Genomic DNA, 14,496 nt, shown 5'->3' with positions numbered 1-14,496 from the left:
ATGGTGGTTTTTTTTGTGGTTTCCCTTTTACTTGAGTCATTAGTAAGCTTTTCGAACCCAAATACTAATACTTAACGCCATGCATCACAAGACACGACCCAAATGCCTAACACAACTAATTAAACCTTTATATAATTACTAAACACATATTCCTATCAATATCTTAAACCATTCCTACATTAGTCCGTGACCTGTCTATACTGAGCTTTATATAGCACTCGTATTTCTCCAATCAGGTTACAATTACACCAATGCATGCCCTAAAAAGCTTTCATCTGCATTAACTAAGTGGTAACCAATTACATTCTGAATTGGGAATAATGAATAAATAAATAAAAGTACTCGGTGTGAATAAGGAATAAGTATTCAAATGTATGTGAAAATATTTTAATCAGGAATAAGTAACGAGTGATTGCATTAACACAGTGGCTTAACGGTCTATATTATGCAGAACGTTTAAGGAAGAGATCATATACACCCCCTTTAATATCAGAGTAATCGTTGCATGGGTCGGCTTCCGTTGATCTTTAGTGTCTTGCCAGGGTTCTTGATTTGTGCTCGTAGAGGTGAAAGTATTGTTTAAAGCTTAAACCACTGAAGAAATCACCGTTTATAGTCCTCATATCTTGCCAGGGTCCTTGATTTGTGCTCGTAGAGGTGAAAGTATTGTTTAAACCACTGAATAAATCACCGTTTATAGTCCTCATAGATTTGTTCTTTTGTATCATTTGTTTTAACGTTATGTAAAGGTCAATGTATAAAATAAAATATTTACAAATATGTAACATTCGACAGGATACATCACGAATTTAAGTATTCATGATTTTTTTATGCAACATCGCTGCAATTGAAACCCCCTGAATGGAATTATTATACAGTGGTATATTCGGTTCTTTTTTGAGCGTTGCTTTCGTTTCGTACTCCAAAAATTTTGTAGAACCTTGCTGATTTAGTAACAAACTATAATGTATAGGGCTGTTCTCACTTGGTGATAGATTATCCAACTGCAGTCTGTCGTGTTTTTCCTTTTTTGGCTCCCATGTATATTATCATCATATCAATCTTCTTTATCGTCGTTGTGATAAACGAGATCGTCTTCCTCCTGTTTTTCTTCGTCTTCCTCTCCTTAACGTCATTTTCTTGCTTCTGCTTCACTTTCGTTTCAGTATTTATTATATATCCATACCCAGAAAAGTTTATATAGTTCTAACTGATACGATATGAATACATAGTTCTAACTGATACAATATGATATATAGTTCTAACTGATACGATATGAATACATAGTTCTAACTGATACAATATGATATATAGTTCTAACTGATATGATATGATACACCCCCTCCGCTTCATTTACTAGTATCCACTATCAGTTCTTTGTACTATTGTTTTTATTCCCAGGAAAATATGTATGTTCCCTGTTTATTCCGTGAAATATTAATATTACAGCCAAAATGCCAAGGCTCAGCACAGAATACACTTCACAACATATACCGGGTTTAAACCAAAACAGTAATTATCAGAGGAGAGACAGATTTGGTATTGTTTGCATTATTTCTGAAATTTAAAAAAAATATTAAAGAAACAATCAATAAAGAGAGAATAAATAAAGTGTGCTTGTGCTTTAAAATGAATGGATTGATTGGTAGATTTGTAACTGCACTTTTAGCACTTTTTTATATCATGCACATCAACAAAGCAAAGGTATTCTTTTGTTTTGATTAATTGTGGCGTGAAATTTAATAACGTGAATAACGTAAACGGACAATGTTTCAAAAGCATCTCTTTCAAATCTAATGGAGATGTTTTCCATTTTAACCTGTTATTATTAAGTTTTTCTTGCTAAACAATCTGGAACTAGAATTTCGCAAGGTTTGTTATCATAGCGTTTTTAAATATATGTCTGCCTTTCTGACTCCCGCTGACATGCAGCTGAGGCCCATGGCTGAGCACTTGTTTCAGACTACAATTTAAGGAATTGTTGGGGCTATTTAATTGGATTTGCATTACTCAGAGAAGAGAATCCCCAAGATAAATTTGGTGTTCTGACAAATAGAATACTTTATAATTTTAAAGTTACTTTATATTGCATCATTATAAATCATATCCCTTCTCTGCATCTGAGGTGATATTTTTAATATTTCGTGTTTAACATAAATCCGGTATAACTTGAAATTAAATTGTGTCATTTATCCCTAAATCTGAACTGCTATTTTGTTTTAAAGCATAAACAATATATAAATTTAAAGTAGTATTCAAGTAAGATAGCGTTACTACATTTGAATGAGCTCAGTTGACAGAGAGTGGGATTCGTAATCCAAGGGTCGCGGGTTTGGCACCCGCCCAGTCGGCATAATGTATATACCCTTGAGAAAGGCATCTTGCTCCCATTTCCTGAGCATGGAATAGCCAGTAATATGTTAAACGTGCCGCCGTTAAAAGATAGAAAACAAAAACAACAGACATTTTAATTCCTGAAGATTTTATCACCGCAAGTTAACTTCTCTTGTTATAGGTACTCGAGCTGCTTACAAGCATGTATTATCCATATTGTCAATCAACTCATGCATTTAACTTTGATCGCAATGTGTAGGTTTACCTAGCACATGACGTCAAACAAAATTCGAACAGCGCACTCCTTCATGTTCTAAAAAAACATTGAAATATCTGTACAATCTTTGTCAATTATGAAACAAAGACGTATCGTGGTGCACTTTCGTGGACTGTAATGCAAGGTGTTAATTGATTGGAAGCCACATTGGCACCACAAAGATATATGTTAAGGTTGAAAAGGAGGTTTGTAACCACGTGTAATTCAAACACAAAATCGGAACTGGTATTTCAATATCATGTTCTTTGTTATCTGATTATCTTGAGCAGATACTATCGTTTTAATATGAACCTTTTATCCTTCTGCATGAAAACTCAGTATGTGCAGTTTTATCACATGCTGGCAATTCCAAAATCACGGAAACTAAGCTAACAATGTGCAGTGTGCGTCATTTATCAGGTTGTTCATAAAACCAACCATGCAAAGATTCCTCTAGTTTAATATCTCAGCAAATCCGGCAAACTACATTATAGTGACAAGATCGATGACGGGTCAGAGTGTGATATTTTAGTTTTGGCATTTGGTGGACTTACTACTCCTAATCCACTCAAAATAATAGCACCATTTAAATTTGACATTGATGGTACCACTGACCGATGCACCTTTGTTAGGTGACAATACAACAATGATCCAGTGTAACATGCTAGCCCCCAGAGGAATGCTCAACACCACCCAACCCTTGCGCACACTTTAAATCCTCTTATTCATTTAGATTTGTTTCAGGCGTATATTTATGCGAGTTTGAGATTTTAATTTGAAAATTGTTCTTCACCCCAGGATACAAAAGGTTACGCCTAAATAATTACTGTCACCGGAGTAGAGCTACGGTTTAAAATACTAAGTCAAATCAATTGTGATATCAAAGAGCTTTTACTTGATGAGTTTAAGTCATGATCAGTATTATGCTCTGTATCCAGCTTGTAGCTGGAACATTTGGTATTTGTTACCAGGTCCGTCTGTCACTTTTGGGATACAATGCTAGAACGGGTTCAAAAAATATACCTGACAAGGGGACATGATATGCACGTTTATATAGGCATGGTATCTGAACGAGGTTTACATTTTTAATATAAGGCTCTTGTACTTTTATAGACTTGGTAGGATAGTGAAAACATTACGTGACATATGCAAATTCATAATTTAGCTCAAGCGGAAAATTAAAAAATATTCTGTTCCTTTCTAACGTAGAATTTTCAAGTGAAAACTTTGTTGGGAAAATAAAAAATTCATATACTGATTGATACGATTACGCAGATCTCATTAAACATGTCTAACAAGCTTAGTGTACTTTTAGACGTGGGATGGTTAGATTTTCTGCTGTCATCGAGTCTGTGCAGTTGTTTGTACATTATATTTTTCGTGGCTAAAGAGACATACTGTGCCTGCATATATATGTGCTGAAATGACCTGATTAGATTTTTCTCCCTTGGTTAATTAGGCTTGGTGTATTATATATATATATATATATACGTTGATTTGACCTATTTATATTTTCTCCCGTGGTTAAGAAAGTTTATTATGGTTGTATATGTGCCTGGATAAATGCCAGGAACAGACCTCCAATTTGTACAGGACATTCATCGACCTGACAAGCGTGGTGGAGGTCTTTGAATGATAATGGCAAAATGTGGTTGCCCAGATGGTTTATCATTTCTATGATAGCATGCTCACGCATGTCGTGGACGAGGACCTGTCATCGTAACCATTCCCAGTCATCAATGGAGTCAAGCAAGGCTGTGTGGTGGCTCCACCCTCTTCAGGGTGACGCTGGGAACAGCATCATATACTGGAATGAAGGCTAGCTCTTCAATCTGGGGAAACTACAGCCAAAGTCGAAGTTACAGAAAGTGATCTCTTTTATGCCAACGAGTGTTCCATGAATGCCAGACATGAATCTGACATGCAACTCAAGATGGACCATTTCTTATCAGGTTGTTATAATTTCGGTCTCATAATCAGTAACAAGTATCCAAAGCTACTGAATCACCTTGCACCAGGAAAGCCTTACGTACAGCATATAAAATTAGATGGCATACTCCTTCGTGTCTCTGGGCATGTTTACCTGTCTCGACAGCACACTGTCACATGCAGTCAATATCAATGATGCAACCAACGCCAGAAGCACTAAAGCAAGCGTAACATTTGTCAGACTACATGCAACTGTGTAGGAGCGTAGAGGGACCAGTCTACAAACAAAACTTACAAAGCTGGGCGGTTTACTGACGCCATGCCAAGAATCTGAATCATTTTTACATGGACTGCTCGAGGAAACTAATGAGGAATAGAATGCAAAGAAGGGTCCCAGACACTGATGTTCTAACACGGGCAGGCATTCTAAGCATCTACAATATGCTGATGAATCCCAGTTGAGACGGTCAGACCACGTCACCAGGATAAAGAAAAACTGACTGCCAATGAAGATTTTCTACGGCAGCCTGAAGGAAGGAAAGTGATCTCATGGTACTTATAAAAATGCTTTAAAGTTTCCTTCAAGTCATTGCTGAAACAAATCAACATTGACCGTAAGCCTTGAGAAGAGCCCACACAGGATCGCTAACTCTAGCGGAATCTAAGCGAAACTGGAGCAACAGACTTTGAATGGAAGACAGTTGTAGAGGCAGTGTAGAAGCGCGAGCAGCGTAATTCTCAGAACCGCAGCATTTTGTTCTATTGATCTAATAAAACAAAACAGCATCTCTTGTCATGTGTGCCACAGACAGTTCAGAACACATAATTACCTGATCAATCACTCTCGTACTCACATAAACCAAACCTGTTAGCGATCTCATTGTCATCTTTGAACTCGAAGGATGAACAACATATCAAGCTGCGGATATGATCTAATTAAATCGGGCTCCGGGCAGAAGAATGTTCTAAGGCGCTCGTCTTTACAGTCCACTCACAAATCTCACATGTGTCCGTGCGAGTTCAGGTGTTGGTAACTCCATTTTTAAGGATAACGGTGATATAAAGTTTAGCTATCTCAAAAATTATTCAGATTGTTGTTACCAAACACATCTAGACTCTTAGTGAACTAAATACACTTCTTTCCAAGTTTGTATGGTAAGGGTCCAAGGAAAAGGTCAACTAAACATTGCCTTGAAAGATTAGTTGGAGGAGGGAATAAAAATGATCGATATATTTAAGTTTGTGAATGTGTTGAAAATTGCATAGCTTAGAAGATCGATGTCTAATGAATCCACATGGAAAAGGTTTATAATTTTCAGTATCACATTTGATAATTTTGTTTTATCAGGGAAAGATTTGTTACCTATATGAAAACAGATCTTAATCCAGTTTGGCTAAACGTCTTGGGAGCATGTTTAGAACTAACTACATCTTTCAAAATTGTCATATTATTATTTAGAAACACAAATATGGTTAAATGCTAATATTACAAGGGATGGACAAAGCCTGTGAATGATTTTGCTAAGGGTGATGCCATGATAAATATTGATGGATGTATAAACGTATGTTCCAATAACAACAAATTCATAGAATGTCAGGGTATACTTCAAACTGTAAAATCATGTTAAAATAAATTTAATTTAAATAACGATTAAAATATATTTATATCTCTCTCGGTGTATATATATATATATATATATATATATATATATATATATATATATATATATATATATATATATATATATATATATATATATTGTTATAAGCCAAGGGTCTTTACTTGACCGAGCGGTATCAAAACCCTGGCGCGATTTTCGCTAGAAGTCATAAGTTTACCCCAAATTTCCAAAGACTTCTATACAACTTCAGTTGTGAATTAGAAAACCCAACATGTCCGTTTTATACATAAATTTTACTCTAATTAATGCCAGACCACAGATAAAACAACCTGCCAAATATCTATCAACCGCACATCTGCATGGTTTATCTTCATAAGGTTTCCGTACCGCCAGCCGTTCACGACGTAGAAGCTATACGAGTATCCCCAACTCTGGTAACTATTTTAACTCCGCCACCTTAGGCCAGTCAATGTATCATTTCCAGGCACATTTCACCAATGTAACTGCACCACATTTGCCACCATGGCGACATAAACGGTATCTGCCGAGTCCCTTATTTATTCCTTTGTGTGATATACCGGTTTCCTACCGTAAATACTGCCACTGCAGTCACACCACCAATGTACACCACTAGATTTTAATATAGACTATCTTGCGACAGGGACATTCATTCGGTTTTGGCCTGAATTCACTCTTGGTGAACCACGGCATCATGGAAGCTCACTAACACTTCACTCCGTGACGTTTGCTCCTAGGAACTGGCTAATTATTACGGGCTAGGGATATTTCCATTGTGCCGAATTCCAATACCTTTTCCGTGGATATTGATTGGCCATCCTAATATATATATATATATATATATATATATATATATATATATATATATATATATATATATATATATATATATATATATATATATATATATATATTACCAAAGATACAAATTGCACCAAATTTTAAAGAAGCATTAAATTATTAAATTTCGAGGCCTTAAATATTTCCTCTAAAATATCAGTAACTAAAAAATAAAACGTTTGATTAATGTTTCTTTGAGACAATAAATTAAGCATACAAAGACCCACTGTCTCTGACATAAAATATTACTATTTGTAACTTTTTACATTATATAAATCAGACTTTCTTGTCTTTATTATAAATACTTTCACTCTTACTTGCTATTCATAGTTCCAATGAAGTAAAATGAGCCGGATTCAACTGATACTTTCATTCAAATTTATATGCAAGGAAAATGGGAATGTTTTGGATGTGATGGTCAACATAAAACTCTTTATAGCTCATGAAAGACAAATTCACCCTATGTCCATCACGCAGCCTTTATTGTTTGTCAGCTGCTAGTGCTTTTTTAAGTTTCTTCTCCGAAATAAATAGACCAAATTTTAAGCAAAACTTGGTAGAGAATATATAGGGTACGAAAGCCTTTTGAACACGTACAAATGACTGAAATAAAGTCTTAAACAATGGAGGCAAACCTTTAATCGTTATCTTCGAAATATTCTCCGAGCATTATTTGAAAGCACGTCAAAGAACACACTGGCGAAAAGGCATATTTCATGTTTCCCAATGATGCTCGACTTCCCAAAATCGTTTTTAAAAAAATTGTAAAACGATCGCACAAAAAAGATATAACGAAAGGAACCCGCCTGATGTAGACCCTCTTCTAATATATATAAATTATAACGTCCTCCATCATATATGACTCTGTTGCTCTATGTATAAGAAAAACAAATTTCGATAAATAAAAGACTGCTCAACATAACTTGGCAAACGTTACAAAAAGCATTGTAGGAAGCAGAACTTTTACCTTTGTATAAATGATACCAGTCAACGCTAAATATAGTCAAAAACATCAAAAGTGGAGAAAATCTGTAATACGAATCTTTCAAAAGAGAAGCCAGCAAAACATAATTTGACTAAATTTGATTTGATTACCCCACCCAGAACGAAAACAGTTCAAGCTCGTACTAATAACGCGCTGTCTCGATTAAAAGTGATTAATGTTCTAAAACAAGCGTTTAACATTTTTTCACCTCTTCGAAGAATTTGACATCATTTAACAGAAATCATCATCAGAACGAGTTTTCTTACTTGCACGGATGATACCACTGTGAATTTGGTGACCGTTGCTAACACATAAAAACGCTTATTCGACGAAGAGCCTTACGTTTTGTACCTGAGCTGGAGGCGAAAACATGTGACTCAAACGCAACACAGATCACCCATGATCAAAGTGCAAAGCAGTCATGCGATATCAATCCACTCCATTATGTCGCAATTACAGTATTTGGTTTTGACATTCTACATGTCATTGTTGCTCCTATGGTTTTCATGACAACGACAGCCCATGTTTGAACTGAAGGATGACAAGTTGGCCAAATAAATTCTAATATAAAAACTTCATCAACTTTGTGTTGGTGAGGTGTTTATGCTACATATCCTATACCTTTTGTGTTTTAAACCTGCTGCTATGATACGACCTATCATATATATATATATATATATATATATATATATATATATATATATATATATATATATATATAATGGCAAATCAATAGTATTCTCAGCATTCTTTTTGTCTTTACTTATTTTATGTATGTTTTGGAGGGTATGTTCTGTGTGGCAGTCTTGGTATCTACTCTGATATTTGAAAGTGTGTAGTCAGTTGAAAAGTATTGAGATCTCGTGTTAAACTACTTTTTAAGCAAATTCTTACCGATCATAAATAAGCACTTGCAGTTAAGGACCATTAAAAGTCATCCAAAATACAAAGGGATTTCCAACAAAGTCATCTTTTTATATGATGCGAAATTGTAAATGTTGGACATTCATTATCATGAGTCTTTTCAGGATGTATTTAATGTACATGATGGAAATGGAGAAATTTATGATACATACAGAAGGAACTGTATGCTATTTTCATCAGCAACTATCTGAAAATCAACTTGTGTTACTTACATTGAAACATTATATATCGACAATGGATGAATTACCATACATACAGAAAGCTAAGAGTGACGTCAAAAGCTAATGTTTTGACTTCATTAAGCAATATACAAACCCAACTTACCACTATATAAAATAAAGAAACTATCGACGGTAAGGTTTTTCACAAAATTGAAAGTGGCCAATGTTTCATGGATCATTCTTGTGAAATAGCAAAGCTGACATATAAGTTGGACCATGGTTTCTAACAAAATGTGTTTTCAATCCTTGGCATGACGTATAAATTAAATCAAACATGCAAAACATATATGAAACTTCATACAGCAGTTTCTTGCCAACATTATCCTACTTTAGCAGTAAATTGTAAGTTTTGTTAATGGTGGAATATTTAATGTGTTGTTTCACACAGTGGCCATTGTCTACAAACCAGATTTACAGAAAGAAACATATAAAATAAAACTCTTCTTCAAATTGTTGCCTGAGCCGAGGTGGTGCAGGGTTTGGCATTCCAGACTCATGAACGGGTGCGGATTCGAATCATACCATCGGATCATGGCCCTGCAAATGCAGTTTATTCCAATCGTCTCGTCAGTTAATGAGCTGTTTGTGTTGATGTCGTAAAACGCCAAATCCAACTCAGCACCAGTGTTGATGATTATCAGCAAAACTATTTGAACAACAAAATGCCAAGCGTATTCAGTGTGGGACTTGTCACAGCAAAAGGCCAAGCGTATTCAATGTGGGACATGTCACAGCAAAAGGCCAAGCGTATTCAATGTGGGACTTGTCACAGCAAAAGCCCAAGCGTATATACCTCAGACTAGCAACTGAACCAAAGATGCATTGCATAAAAATTCCCAATAGTAATGACACTATTTGAACATTAAAATGCTAAATCTTATCCAATGTCACATTTTCAACGTATGAGTTGTCATATGTTTACAAACGCTCAGTACCCAAACTCAACCAAAAAGAACTAAAGTTACAATGAATAATAGATCAAACAATTTTATTCTGGCGCATGCGCTGAACGAATTTGAACTCAAAACTTTATTTTATTTACTATTTTTTATAGTCTAAAATTAATTGTTGTCAGTGATACTGATTTCAACAAAGTATGAAATATTAATTTCAAAAAGGAAGGGTGGAAAATATATATATTGCTTTCCAGCAGTACACGGTTACAGCTAATTTGGACCTATGTTTCATACACTGATTATAAATTCACACCTGCTGTGCCTTGATTTTACTTGTCAATTGACCATTTGAAACCTCAATAAATAGCAAAAGACGGGTCATGCCTAGCATCTCTCTCGGTTCTTGTCCTCGTACTCTATATACATCTAGTTATGAAAGTAAGATCGCTAGAAATTGCACATGTCATAAAAACAGTAATGCATTACTTCATCATAAACTATCTATATATATATATATATATATATATATATATATATATATATATATATATATATATATTATATATATATATATATATATATATATATATATATATATATATATATATATATATATATATATATATATATATATATATATATATATATATATATATATATTATATATATATATATATATATATATATATATATATATATATATATATATATATCCTTTATAACTCAAGGATAAAAAGTTAGAATTGTGTTAGAGATGTTTTAATTAGGGGCCATGGGCATTTGGAATGAGTAATGTCATTTAATGAAACTATATTGGAATTGTTTTATTATAGAATTTAGACTGCATATATTTTTTCAGACTTGAAACAGCATATGCATTTTAGTACTGAAGTTTGAAGAAGTCAACATGCATCACTGTAGGAAAATGAAAATGTAAGATAAACAGTCCAAAGTCAGAAATCGTAGTTTTTGGGCAATCTGGAATAAAGACTCACGTGTCATAAGAGTAAATACAAGAATAGGGCCAGTTGAATAATTTGTAACAAAAAAGCACACTAATCAACATTACGAGCCTGATCTGCCTTATGTCTTCTGAGTTTCTTGTTTTTTAAAATGATTTATAAATATCGAAATAATATTATAATCTCTTTTCTAAAAATGAATGTTCAAATACCGCAGAAAGAGATAACCAGAAAACCCTCGTAAATAATAAACCTAAGGGGCAAATTTGAACGTTTAAGACTAAGTTGTACAGGTTCTGACAGTGTGAGATGTGTACATATGAACCAAAAAGAATACGAATACAATCATATTTAAGCAAAATCTAGTTTTATAAACAAATTAGGTTTAAGCTGTGTAATGCTCAGTTGCATGTTCGTACGGGACATGTACAAATAAAGCAAATTTACCTTTCTGACAACCTATCTGGCATACAGAACAATATTTGTGAGTAATTAACAGCATATCCGTGAAGTGAAGCACGTCCGCTTTTGAGTTCAATTCCTCTTGCTATTGTTCTGGTTGACGTATTGAATAACATTTACGACTTTTACCTGTACGTTGTAATAGTTACATGAGCGACTTCTAGAGTTTCATTGGTCACTTTCAATCTAAAAAACGAGTCACTATATTTGAAGATTTCTTAATGATGTCAAATTTACCATTGAAGGAACTTGGAACTTAGACAATACGTTATTTGCAAGAGAAGGCAAAAAAATAGTACCTCGATCCAATGAGATTGATGAATATCGGTTCAGGCGAATATCAACTATATATATCGAATGAAGATGAAACAATTTTGGAATAAAATCAAGTATAATGTTTTAAACAGTGCTATCTTTAATACTGATATAAATGTCCCCTTATTACTTTGTGAAATCCATGTTAGCTTATAATATTTGTACATACATTAATAGATAGATGTAGTTGTCTATATGTCATTGGTTTGTTCGAAAATCCAATTTTGTATTTCTCTGCTATAACAAAAACCCAATTTATATTTCTTTGCTATAACATGATAACGTAGGTGAAGGGCATACATCTTGAGGACTTTTTGTTTTATATTTGTATTAACATATGGCTTCATCTTAATGTAGTTGTATGAGGGTTTTTGCTCGTTATCCTACATGCAAAAGGCAATATTATGAGTTTGGTTCAACAAGAATTAAATACATTAACTTACCAGATTTTTTGTTCAATTTTTCTGGATATTTGCATCATGTAGTGCGTTTTAATATCAATACATTTGAAGCCTGTAAATTAAATCTAAGACTGAATCTACATAATGCCTATTAGCTCAAATCTCGAATTATTCGGTTGTGTAAAACACGTTGCGCACAATGAAGAATATAGGTCTACCTTAGTTAGCAAATAACTAAGGTTCTTTGACTTTTTGGAAGATACAAAATATAAATAATGTTGTTGTTTCCCAGGTGAGGTTAAGAATTACCTCAGTTTGCTGGCATCAACAAGTAGAACTATATTCCCAATGAGTGTGCGGAAGTTCTACCAGGTCTTCTGACCATGGAATTATTTAATATGTTTAGAAATTACATCGAAAGCATTAAATACATATGTATGTATGTATGTATGTATGTATGTATGTATGTATGTTTGCATGTATTCATGCATGTATGCATGTATGTATGTGCACACACACATACATATTTCAATGAAGTTGTACACATATGACCAACAGGAATTCTACTTGTCTAATATTAATTTTCCAAATCTCTCTAATGACAAAAATAAAAACAACAAAACAAAAAACAAAAAAAAAAAATGAACCAGCAACAAAGATAAATCAATTTGGGCCTAGTGTTAATTCCTATTTTACCCTATAAACCGCATACCATTTTAATATAGCATTCCCTTATGCTCTAAAGTTGCATAAAAATGGCGGCATTAATATCAATTCTTCTTGTTTTCTGATCGACACACTCACCTATTGTTGCAATAAATCTCGTTATGACGCGATTTGACTGCATATTATTTGCCTTCTTGATATGTTACGAGAGTATACTATTAAAATAAGTATCAGAAAAGAGTGAAAAGCAACAAGCTTTGTAAAATTCAACAAATAATTTTTTTTCCCTAGAATAGAAAGTGAAAATGAGGAAAAAGAACTTATGGTACTGCGAATTAAATCCACAACAAAATCGCAGAATTACAGACCCAAGTCCTAATAATTTTTAAGACCTGAATAAAATTCAGTAGAAGTCCAAAATAAATCCAAAGCTGGAGGTATTGATTTGTCTTTTGCAACTTGCATAAGGCTGACGTGTCAAGTCTTTTGTTGAGTCACTAATATAATTCCAGGTTTGAATTCACTATAAATTTCACTGAATGTCCAAGAATGTTATCAGTGCACTTGTGTTATTTCCAGGGAAAATAATCATCTGAAGTCAATAATTTGAAGAAATCAATTTTAGTCCAAAATTATTGGTCACAACATATGACAAAACTTGATAGTGCTAGATCGTGAAGCACGAATTAATTTTCCTTCATTAACAAGATTATATAGTCCTCTAGTTGACCTCAGGTCACAATTAACATTTTCTGAAAAGAATATTACCTAATGGAAAATAAACTTCTAGAATGATCCTGATATTTATAAAATAAAATAGTTATTATTAGAAACCTATTACCAAACTTAAAATATTGAACATGGACTATGTGAGGTAAACCAGGTAATTTCCTATCGCCTTGACCTTGACCCAAAAACATATTAATAATAATAATCCTGACATTAGGTCAATACAAATAGATAATAATGTAGATATTTATTAGTTGTTTGCAAAATGAACTAAAAGAAAAGTCATTTCAGGTCGAGCAGGAATGAACTCAATTTTGGATAAATTGAGGTCCAACATACAATTTTACCTGAGAATAGCATGTAATGAAATAAAAGAGAAATGAAAATAAAAAATAAAAAACAAACAATGCAAATGAAATATACATAACAGAACTGGATATATATATATATATATATATATATATATATATATATATATATATATATATATATATATATATATATACATACGCAATAGAAATTGTGTAAAAGTAACCTTTTAAACACACTAAACTACCACAGACAATTGTGGCGAAAATACCTCATACTTATGAAAATATATATTTCAATATTTCTCTGATTTTGGCGGATCATTATCATTATTTCATGGCATATCAGAATCTATTATTGAATACTGAAAGTTATTTATGCCAGAATCCATCCGTCAATGTTGGCCATATTGTGTTGAGCTTTTTAAAAGAGGTTATTACGAGCGGTTACAATGGCCATATTTGATGGCTTATCGATATAATTTGCGTAATTCTCAATGTACGTCATTCTAGAATAATTCAGGTTAACTTTGGTCGAATTATACTGAGTGCCTTGTACGAAGTCGTTATATGGTCTAATTTTAGTAACGACAACAATATCTGTCAGTGTGTCTGCATAATGTTAAAA

Source organism: Sinohyriopsis cumingii, chromosome 19 (assembly GCF_028554795.1).
Source record: "Sinohyriopsis cumingii isolate HCF-2022 chromosome 19, ASM2855479v2, whole genome shotgun sequence".
Taxonomy (NCBI): domain Eukaryota; kingdom Metazoa; phylum Mollusca; class Bivalvia; order Unionida; family Unionidae; genus Sinohyriopsis; species Sinohyriopsis cumingii.
Note: the sequence above shows the minus strand (reverse complement) of the source record.